This window comes from Nicotiana sylvestris, chromosome 1 (genome assembly GCF_000393655.2).
Source record: "Nicotiana sylvestris chromosome 1, ASM39365v2, whole genome shotgun sequence".
Lineage (NCBI taxonomy): Eukaryota > Viridiplantae > Streptophyta > Magnoliopsida > Solanales > Solanaceae > Nicotiana > Nicotiana sylvestris.
Genome location: NC_091057.1, coordinates 110,464,679 through 110,476,866, shown reverse-complemented (window position 1 = coordinate 110,476,866; position 12,188 = coordinate 110,464,679).

Genomic DNA, 12,188 nt, shown 5'->3' with positions numbered 1-12,188 from the left:
CACAATATAATCTCACTAGGACCCGGTGTCACGAATCTGAGCCTCTAGAATATAGAATATCATCCTAATACATGGTATATCCAAAGTCTGATAATGCGGAAATAAAGAGATAGGATAGGAGGGAGAAGATCAATGGCTGTGAACGCCGTGCAGGTACCTCGATAATCCTAGAAGCTGGATCTGCTGATCAACTGGATCTACTGAGCCTGAGATTGCCCTAGATCTGCACGCGATGTGCAGGGAGAAAAGTGAGTACTCCGACCCAGTGAGTAATAAAAATAACTACAGTCCGAAGATAAGAAAATCCAGTAAATACACAAAGTAAGCTAAAATCCAAATATACAGCAACATATGGAACTGAGCAGCTAAACAACAGTATAAATAGAAATACATGAATGCAATGCAATGCATATGATGGTACATTCCAGTACCCACTGCGGCGTGCAGCCCGAGCCATCCATATTTATTTATCGTCGATGGCGCTCACTGGGGGTGTGTACAGACTCCGGAGGGGCTCCTACAGCCCAAGCGCAATATCTTGGTCAGTCATTGTTACCTGACCGGTCAGACATTGTTACCTGACCAATTTATACCTGACCGGTCAGCCATTGTTACCTGACCAATTTATATCATACAGTGCCATTGTTACCACTGTTCAAGTATATCATCCAGTGTCATTGTTACCACTGTTTCAAGTATATCACACAGTGTCATTGTTACCACTGTTTCAAGTATATCACACAGTGTCATTGTTACCACTGTTTCAAGTCACTTTATAATCAGTCCAGAAAATAATATAATAAGCCCCTTGGGCATTTACAAAACAGAAGTTCCCAGCCCGGAATACATTTAAAAATATCATTTAAGTTTTCAACACTTAGAATTATGGCTGAGTTTGCAAAACAACATTTAAAACCTTGGACTGAAATTAAATGATATGCAAATCATGCTAAGCAGTAATATCAATCCTCGAAGGATTTTACAAATCGGCACAAGGCCCCAAACATGGCATCAAGCCCAGTAATATCAATGAAGTATGTGTATCAATCACCAGTATAGTATAAACATCACACGGGATGGACCAAGTCACAATCTCCAATAGTATCCGACCCCGCACTCGCCATGGAGTGTGTGTCATGCCTCAATATAGCGTTACAATGTGAAAGTCCGGGGTTTCAAACCCTCAGAACAGTATTTACATCTATTACTCACCTCAAGACGGCCAAAAGTCTACTCCGCGATGCTCTTTCCTTTCGAATCGACCTCCTCGCGCGTCGAATCTTTCCAAAACCACAAGGAATATATTACAATAGGCTAAGGGAATATAACTCAATCGAAAAGACTCGAAAAATATCGAAAATCACGAAATTTGCAAAACCCGAGCCCCGGGCCCACTTCTCGAAAAATTATGAAAGTCACATCACCGGATTCTTCGTCTCGCCACGAGTCCGTACATATAAATTTTACCAAAATCGGAGTTCAAATGACCCCTCAAATCTTCATTTTAGAATTTCAATCTCAAGCCCTAATTTCTTATAATTTGGCTATGTTTTCATGAATTTCAAGGATGATTGCACAATATAATCATGTATTTAACTCATAAAACTTACCTCCAATTGATCTCAGTTGAAACTCCCTTCAATCCCCATCCAAAAGCTCTCAAAATGACTGAAAATGGTGGAAAAATGACCCAAAATCGGATATAAACTCACTACCCAGATTTTTCGCAATTACTGTTCACCCGCGTGGTACTGTTCACGTGTGGGTTACTGTTCACTGCTGCTAAAAAAATGCACCAGCAGCCAATTTAAATTGCAGCACAGCCATTTTCACTAAAATGGCTCTAACTCCATCATACGAACTCGGAATCCCAAACGGACATCTATAACTCTGAAATGCCTTCCAACCCAAGTTTATGAAATTCTTCTAAAATACTAACTTCCACAATATACGCCGAAATGCTCACGGGTTATCCAAAACCAAATCCGGACATACGCCCAAGTCCAAAATCATCATTCGAACATGCTGGAACTTTCAGATCCCAATTCCGAGGTCGTTTACTCAAAATTCCAATCTTAGCCATTTTCTTCAACTTAAGGTTGCCGCAACGAAAAGTTTCTTTCCGATTTGACTCCGAATTTATTGAAATTCAATTCTGACCATATGTACAAGTCAATATACCTAAAATGAAGTTGTTCATGACTTCTAACTGCTGAACGATGTGCTAGAGCTTAAAACGACCGGTCGGGTCGTTACATTCTCCCCCACTTAAATAGACGTTCGTCCTCGAACGTTCCAAGAACTGCTCTTAAGTTATCTAAAATCACTGTTTAACACCTCGTGCACCTTCCCGTGCTACCACAACTCATATGGACACATTAGTTTGATCAAATCTGCATATATCCTCTTTTATCCATATAATAAGCTCAGAACCCAATTCCAACACATGAAATTATCTGCCAGACCTGTTCCCTATATATAAACACTGTATCAACTACCACACGAGGTACCAGAACACGACTGCGTACCTTTGTTGAATTAGCACCAGTCATCGCATGATTCACCATCTAACCACAATGACACTCCATGAACCTTAATAGCCAAAATTCCACGACTCTGATGCTCCCAATGCATATGATGATATACCTATACATTCTGTTATAATGCTGACGATACAACCACAATGGAGGAGATGTGCAGAAATTTCTAACCAATTGCAGAGTTAACCAAACATTAATTCTCTCCTTTTTGACTAAAATCATCACCTCATTACTACCCAAATACTGGTAACTGCCTTGTAATATACCTCACATAATCCCACTGCAATGGTCCCCGATACCAATAGTCTCGCATCACCTAGTACGAGCTGCTCAGACAACCAATCACCACAGACAATGACCAACGGTCTCATATGATGCAAAAATGCGCCAATAAGCCATAATGCGAACAAGATACATAAGGAAATGATTCAGGAATGGACTGCTCAACTCACACAACTAATATGGACTTTTCCCCAGAGAATAGGAATTTATCAAGCTGTTTCATAGCACACATGGCACAATCACAATATTACATGAGTTGACGAACACAGAACAATATATGATATTCCAACACCTCTCCTTGAGGAGTGCTATACTAAAATGAACATATCTGACTCATATGAAGCCCATAATACTATTTAAATCCATTCACCCACTTCAGGTCGATTCTGCTCGCACTAAACTAGGCTGATAGCCTTTCCTTGACCCGTCATTTCTTCTCATAACATGAAAGAACTACCACCATAGCCGGGACAACACCCCACAATCTACAACCAAATGAACTGAACGACTTCATATAGATCTTAGATATTCTTCCAACATTTCAACTTTCTTAAGTCCCCAAAATTTGACTAACTCCCAGATTTTTCAAATATTTCGGCAGAGTCTCCCTTGTAATTGGGCCTATGCACCTGTCAGAGTAACACCAAAACAACTCCTAACAGCATGTCCACAACCCAACAAGTACCACAAGTATATCAATAACACTAATCTCCGCATTACAAGCCCGACATTATCACAATGATATTTTGACATGAAACGCATCATTTGTATGATCATAACCACATTTCTGGTCTTAATAGTTGTTCATAAATAATTCCATCATTATCAATAAATCTCATATTAACCACCACCTCATTTCAAATTTCAGAATATCATCCTAATACACGGTATATCCAAAGTCCGATAATGCGGAAATAAAGAGATAGGATAGGAGGGAGAAGATCAATGGCTGCGAACGCCGTGCAGCTACCTCGATACTCCCAGAGGCTGGATCTGCTGATCAACTGGATCTACTGAGCCTGAGACTGCCCTGGATCTGCACACAAGGTGCAGGGAGTAAAGTGAGTACTCCGACCCAGTGAGTAATAAAAGTAACTACAGTCCGAAGATAAGAAAATCCAGTAAATACACAAAGTAAGCTAAAATCCAAATATACAGCAACATATGGAACTGAGCAGCTAAACAACAGTATAAATAGAAATACATGAATGCAATGCAATGCATATGATGGTACATTCCAGTACCCACTGCGGCGTGCAGCCCGAGCCATCCATATTTATTTATCGTCGACGGCGCTCACTGGGGGTGTGTACAGACTCCGGAGGGGCTCCTACAGCCCAAGCGCAATATCTTGGTCAGTCATTGTTACCTGACCGGTCAGCCATTGTTACCTGACCAATTTATATCATACAGTGCCATTGTTACCACTGTTCAAGTATATCATCCAGTGTCATTGTTACCACTATTTCAAGTATATCACACAGTGTCATTGTTACCACTGTTTCAAGTATATCACACAGTGTCATTGTTACCACTGTTTCAAGTCACTTTATAATCAGTCCAGAAAATAATATAATAAGCCCCTTGGGCATTTACAAAACAGAAGTTCCCAGCCCGGAATACATTTAAAAATATCATTTAAGTTTTCAACACTTAGAATTATGGCTGAGTTTGCAAAACAACATTTAAAACCTTGGACTGAAATTAAATGATATGCAAATCATGCTAAGCAGTAATATCAATCCTCGAAGGATTTTACAAATCGGCACAAGGCCCCAAACATGGCATCAAGCCCAGTAATATCAATGAAGTATGTGTATCAATCACCAGTATAGTATAAACATCACATGGGATGGACCAAGTCACAATCCCCAATAGTATCCGACCCCGCACTCGCCATGGAGTGTGTGTCATGACTCAATATAGCGTTACGATGTGAAAGTCTGGGGTTTCAAACCCTCAGAACAGTATTTACATCTATTACTCAACTCAAGACGGCCAAAAGTCTACTCCGCGATGCCCTTTCCTTTCGAATCGACCTCCTCGCGCGTCAAATCTTGCCAAAACCACAAGGAATATATTACAATAGGCTAAGGGAATATAACTCAATCGAAAAGACTCGAAAAATATCGAAAATCACGAAATTTGCAAAACCCGAGCCCCGGGCCCACTTCTCGAAAAATTACGAAAGTCACATCACCGGATTCCTCGTCTCGCCACGAGTCCGTACATATAAAATTTACCAAAATCGGAGTTCAAATGACCCCTCAAATCTTCATTTTAGAATTTCAATCTCAAGCCCTAATTTCTTATAATTTGGCTATGTTTTCATGGATTTCAAGGATGATTCTTCAATAAAATCATGTATTTAACTCATAAAACTTACCTCCAATCGATCTCAGTTGAAACTCCCTTCAATCCCCGTCCAAAAGCTCTCAAAATGACTGAAAATGGTGGAAAAATGACCCAAAATCGGATATAAACTCACTACCCAGATTTTTCGCAATTACTATTCACCCGCGCGGTACTGTTCACGCGTGGGTTACTGTTCACTGCTGCTAAAAAAATGCACCAGCAACCAATTTAAATTGCAGCACAACCATTTTTCACTAAAATGGCTCTAACTCCATCATACGAACTCGGAATCCCAAACGGACATCTATAACTCTGAAATGCCTTCCAACCCAAGTTTATGAAATTCTTCTAAAATACTAACTTCCACAATATACGCCGAAATGCTCACGGATTATCCAAAACCTAATCCGGACATACGCCCAAGTCCAAAATCATCATTCGAACATGCTGGAACTTTCAGATCCCAATTCCGAGGTCGTTTACTCAAAATTCCAATCTTAGCCATTTTCTTCAACTTAAGGTTGCCACAACGAAAAGTTTCTTTCCAATTTGACTCCGAATTTCTTGAAATTCAATTCTGACCATACGTACAAGTCAATGTACCTAAAATGAAGCTGTTCATGACTTCCAACTGCTGAACGATGTGCTAGAGCTTAAAACGACCGATCGGGTCGTTACAACAGATCATCCGAATAATTTTCAGGGGATCATGAACCAGTTATCTACTATGGGCACTAAATTTGATGAAGAAATTCAAGGCTTGTTTCTACTTGGTTCCCTACCAGATTCTTGGGAAATTCTTAGAGCTTCATTATCAAATTCTGCTCCGGATGGTGTGATCTCTATGGATCTTGCCAAGAGCAGCCTTCTAAATGAAGAGATGAGAAAAAAATCGTAGGGTTCCTCCTTATCAGATGTCTTGGTGATTGACTCTTGGGGGAGAAGCAAGAATCGGGGTTCTCAAAATAGAGAACATAATAGAAGCAAATCCAGAAGCAGACTTAAAGATATTGAGTGCTATCATTGCGGAAAGAAAGGGCACACAAAGAAGTTCTGCCGGATTTTGAAAAAGGAGAATAGAGACAAGGAAGAAAATAAAGAAGATGGCAATCGTGTGGCTACTATCAGTACAGAAGATCTTGTTACAATCCTTGATGCGGATCTGATAAATATTGCTTGTGATGAGTCAAGCTGGGTTATGGATAGTGGTGTCGCATCTCATGTGACATCAAGGAAGGAATTTTTCTCATCCTAGACTCAGGGCAACTTTGGAACTTTAAGTATAGGTAATGAGACTGTATCTAGGGTGGCTGGTGTTGGAACGATTTATTTGGAAACTAGTATTGGAACTAAACTAGTTTTAAACAATGTAAAGCATGCACCTGATGTTCGTTTGCTCTTGATCTCTGTTGGTGTTTTGGATGATGAGGGATATGTCAGTACCAATGGTGCTGGAAAGTGGAAGCTCACTAAAGGTTCCATGATTGTGGCTCGTGGGGAAAACGTCGTGGTCAATACTGGACTACGAGCTCTACCTATGTTGATATAGTGAATGTCATTGAGAGCAATAACTTTTCAACATTATGGCATAAGTGGCTTAGCCACATTAGCGAGAAAGGACTAAATGTTCTGGCCAAGAAGAAATTATTGTCAAATTTTGAAAGTGCAAAATTAGAAAAATGTGAGCACTGCTTGGCTGGAAAACAAAAAAGATTTTCTTTCCAATATCATCCTCCTTCAAGAAAGACATATTTTCTTGAGTTGGTGCATTCAGATTTATGTGGTCCAATGAAGACAAGGACTTTGGGTGGTGCACTTTATTTTTCTACCTTTATCGATGACTGTTCCAGGAAATTTTGGGTCTACATCTTGAAGACTAAATACCAAGTGTTGGGTGTCTTTAAGCAGTTTCAGGCTTCAGTTGAAAGAGAAACTGGAAAGAAGCTGAAGTGTATTCGTACTGATAACTATGGTGATTATTGTGGACCATTTGACGAATATTGCAAACAACAGGGTATCAGACACCATAAGACTCCTCAGCTTAATGGTTTAGCAGAAAGAATGAATAGGACCTTGATGGAAAGAGTCAGATGTTTGCTTTCTGAAGCAAAGTTGCCGAATTCCTTTAAGGGTGAGGCTTAGTTGACCGCCGCATATGTTATTAATCTATCCCATGCGGTTGCTTTGCAAAGTGATGTTCCAAACAAAGTTTGGTATGGCAAGGATATTTCCTATGACCACTTGAAAGTGTTTGGTTGCAAAGCTTTTGTACAAGTGCCTAAAGATAGGAGGTCAAAATTAACTGCCAAGACAAGGCAATGCATTTTCATTGGTTATGGCCTTGATGAGTTTGGTTACAGGCTATATGATCCAATTGAGAAGAAGGTCATGAGAAGCCATGATGTTATCTTCGTGGAGGATCAAACCATTGAAGATATTAACAAAGCGGAGAAGCCAAAATCTCCAAGTTCTGAAGGTTTAGTTAATCTTGATGAAGTTCCTCATACAAATGCGGATAGCGTTGGTGGGCTTAATGATGATGGTGATGCCCAGAACCATATTCCAGGTCAACATATTGATGGTGATAGTATTAACAATGCTAATGTTGATGAGGTAGATGCTCATACTCACGAAGATGTGGACGAGTTAGTTATTCCACTCAGGAGGTCTTCTAGACCTCGTACTCCTTCCTCCCGTTATTCACCCAATGAGTATGTATTACACTGATGGGGGAGAATCTGAATGTTATGCAGAGGCCATAGAAGATGAGCACAAAGATCAATGGATTGAATCCATACAAGATGCGATGAAATCTCTGCATGAGAACCATACTTATGAGTTGGTGAAATTTCCTAAGGGCATGAGAGCTTTAAAGAACAAGTGGGTATTCAAAATTAAAGCTGAAGAACATAGTTTGAAGCCTAGATACTAAGCTAGATTGGTTGTCAAGGGATTTGGTCAAAGGAAAGGTATTGACTTTGACAAAATATTTTCTCCTATCATGAAAATGTCCTCCATTCGGACAGTTCTTGGTTTGACTGCCAGTCTTGATTTGGAGATTGAGCAGATGGATGTGAAGACTGCTTTTCTTCACGGTGACTTAGAAGAGGAGATTTATATGGAACAACCTGAAGGCTTCAAGGCAAAAGGTAAAGAAAATCTTGTATGCAAACTTAAGAAGAGTCTATATGGATTGAAGCAAGCTCCCAGACAGTGGTACAAGAAGTTTGAGTCTGTTATGGGGGAGCAAGGCTACAAGAAGACTTCTTCAGATCATTGTGTGTTTGTATAAAGATTTTCTGATGACGATTTTATCATCCTTGCTATATGTGAATGATATGTTGATTGTGGGCAGGAATGCTTCCAAGATTGACGAGTTGAAGAAATATTTGAATAAGTCTTTTGCAATGAAACACTTGGATCATGCTAAGCATATTTTGGGCATGAGAATTACTCATTCGAGAAACGAAAGGAAGCTTTACTTGTCACAGGAGAAGTACATAGAACGTGTACTGGAGTGCTTCAATATGAAAAGTGCTAAGTTGGTTCACACACCCCTTCCTGGTCATCTGAAGTTGAGCAAGAAGATGTGTCCAACAACAACGGAGGAAAAAGAGAGAATGGCTAAGATTCCTTATTCCTCTACCATCGGAAGTTTGATGTATGCAATGGTATGCACTCAACTAGATATTGCTCATACAGTCAGTGTTGTTAGCAGATTTCTCGAAAATCCAGGAAAAGAGCATTGGGACTATAAAGTGGATACTCAAGTATCCAAGAGGAAACTCATATGAATGCTTATGTTTTGGAGGATCAAATCCAATTTTGAAGGGCTATACATATTCGGATATGGCAGGTGACCTTGATAACAGAAAATCTACTACTGGATATTTGTTTACTTTTTCAGGGGGAGCTATATCATGGCAGTCGAAGTTGCAGAAGTGTGTCACACTATCTACAACTGAAGCGGAGTATATTGCGGCTACTGAAGCTGGCAAAGAGATGATATGGCTCAAGAGATTTCTTCAAGAACTTGGATTGCGACAGATGGAGTATCTTGTCTTGCGAAAATCAGAGTGAAATAGACCTGAGCAAAAGCTCCATGTACCATGTGTCGATGCCCCCTTTTTCTCTAACCGTGGGGTCAGAAATCGGGTATACGACATTGGGAGGACAACTCTATTCCCTTTCGAGAATTGGGTTTAGAAGTTGAAGAGTCTCCACCTAATGATTATAGTGCATTAGGACACTTTAAGAAGGGTTTGAGATGAAGAGACCAGAGATTAGGGTAAGGGCTAGAAATTATCTCGAGGGGAACGTGTTAGGCACCCCTCAAGATCCACTAGTGTGGTTCCGGCCATGTTACAATTGTGACTTTACAAGTAAACAATCAAGGCTCAAATAAGGATTCGCATATAACATTGCAATCAGGTTGAAAAGTTTTGAAGGTAGGTAGAGAGGGAAGAAATTTATAAAAAAAAGATTTGAATAGTTTTATAAGAAGAGATGAAAGCAAATAAAGTGAGGGGGGTCCTAAGTTTATAATTAATATGGATCACTTCAATGCAATACCCAGCAATCACTCCTCAGAAGAGGGGTAGCACGTGATATTAGCGCATTGGTCATCATATCCATATCAACCCTTTCCACCCCATTAAGGTGTTAAAGCGCGAAATGGTATCGTTACTTATTGCATGCTATTACCCGTCCCAATCCTATCAGTCCCGGAGGCATATGGGACTCCTAATCCTAAAGGGGAGGAAGTTGGGGCTTTTGCGGAGTTTTCAAAAGGATAAAAATCTAGGCGACAAGCAATAACAGATAGCAGCTAAAAGGGAAACAAATAGCACTTAAGGCTCAAGTCAGCCTCCTCATTCAAAGCAGCAGATTATCTAGCATGACTTACAAATACTGGTTTGGTCTGTATTAAACTTAACGTAGGAAGGGTGGCTAATTTATCACATATTTTCAGATAAGAAGTCCGAATTAGGCCTGCCTACTGGTTGTAATTATCAAAACTGATGCAATTATAAAAATTTACCCTAAGGCTTGCCTAGGCGTTAAACAGAATCTATAGGCATGATATCTATTAGTTTCAGAAATAAAGAAGTAAACTAATTGCAGAAAAAGAATTGTCAATTACAGGGACATAAGATCTGCAGGCATTAAACATTATTGCTACTGATTTTAGGCTTATAAGCGAGTTGACGATTCAGGTTTAGTTAACAGCTTCTATAGACATGCTTTCTAGGTGTTACTGATTTGAGCACTGTTATTGCTTATGCAGGAATCCTATAGGCAGATTGTCTACATGCAATTGATTAGGTATTTAAATCCTATAATAGGTTTGACTAATGACGGATGCAGAATGCAGAAAGTTCTATAGCATGGTGTCTATATGAAGATGCAGAATTTTAGAATCGGCTTACAGGCATGGCATCTGTTATGAAATTGCAGAAAACCCTATAGACATAGTATTTATATGAGAATGCAGAAAATCCTATAAACATGGTATCTATATGAGAATGCAGAGTTTCAGTGATTTATAAAATGCAAAACTTTAGAAAAATGGTAATCCCTATGAACATGGTATCTATATGAGTGTAGAATTTCAGAAGTATAGTAATTCCCTATGAACATGGTATCTATCCCTTGCATGCATAGTCCCCTGCCCTTTTCCACTAGCCGGCCCCAAATGTTTCTTACAAGATTATTATAGACTAGAATGAATAAGACAAATATATCAGAAATTAAAGATTCCAACCAAGGAGAGCCTAATTCAGACCCCAGGTCTGAAGTATGGAATAAACCAACTTCCCAAGATCAGATTCGAAAGCCTTCTCTCATCCGGGGGGTTTCAGAGATCCAAATAGTTTCAGGAACTCCAAGCAGTGCTTACACCCCAAATATATTGCAGAATTAGATTATAGTGTAGTGGGGAAATGCCGGCTCTTTGATGTCCAAGTTCAAAGGGAACTCAAGGTCCCAAGCAGGGCTCAAAAGAGAGGGGCAGAACTTAAGATTCTAGGAATAGGTGTAAGTGCACAAGGGGAAGGGAATCAGAGAGAGACAGGGCAAGCTAGTGGTCATGCCCAGCAATTGGGATGCTGGCACACCCTTGACCAGCCTGCTAGTCAAGCATTGAGAGTTAGGATCCATTGTGGATCAAGACAAGGCTTGGACAATAATTAGGATACTATCAGGCCAAGAGCTTAACTCAGCACAAAGAAGGGAATAGGGGTAGAGGATTCATAACAGAAACAGAAGCAAAGAAAGGAGATATGAAGCACAAATTATAACATATAAGCAATAAAGTAAACAAGAAGCTTGAAGCTGTGAAGTAAACACATAGGGGTGAGGCTGAATATTTAAACAAAGGACATACTAGTTTCAAAGAAAATAAGTAAGCAAAAGTAGCCTTGAGAGAGCCAAGTTGCAAACAAAGTAGTTCCAAAAGATCTCAAGCGTAACCAAGTATTGAATTCAAACAGTATTGCAAGTAAGTAATCAGAAGGTTTTTTTTTTGTAAAAGTATTGAATTGTAAGTTAAGGATGATCAAAGTGCAGAAGGGTCGTGCCCCTTTTATAGTGCAGAAAACAAGTGAGAAAAGGTAAGGAAATAACATTGAAATCAATCTCTCTTTAGTTAAGGGATTCTGATTTCAACGGGTAAAAGCCAATTAAGGAAAGAAATTTTGATTAAAACCTTTTCAAAGTAGCACAAAAGGGATAAATACACAGGGACTATTTAAGACAAAAGTCTAACAGTACACGGTTTGTGCAAATAAAGAAAGGGAATCAATCAAACAGCCAGGAAAATCAAAATTACAAGCTCAATTCGAATGAACCAAGTCAGGAAAAGGTAAAGGAGGTTCAATCAAAGAGAAATCAGTAACAATCAATCAAACCCCCCTCCATTAGACGATTTCAGAATCAATCAATTAGTTGGTAATAAAAAACCTTTGAAGGCAGAGTCCTTATATATAAAGCACACAAATATGTGAATACCAG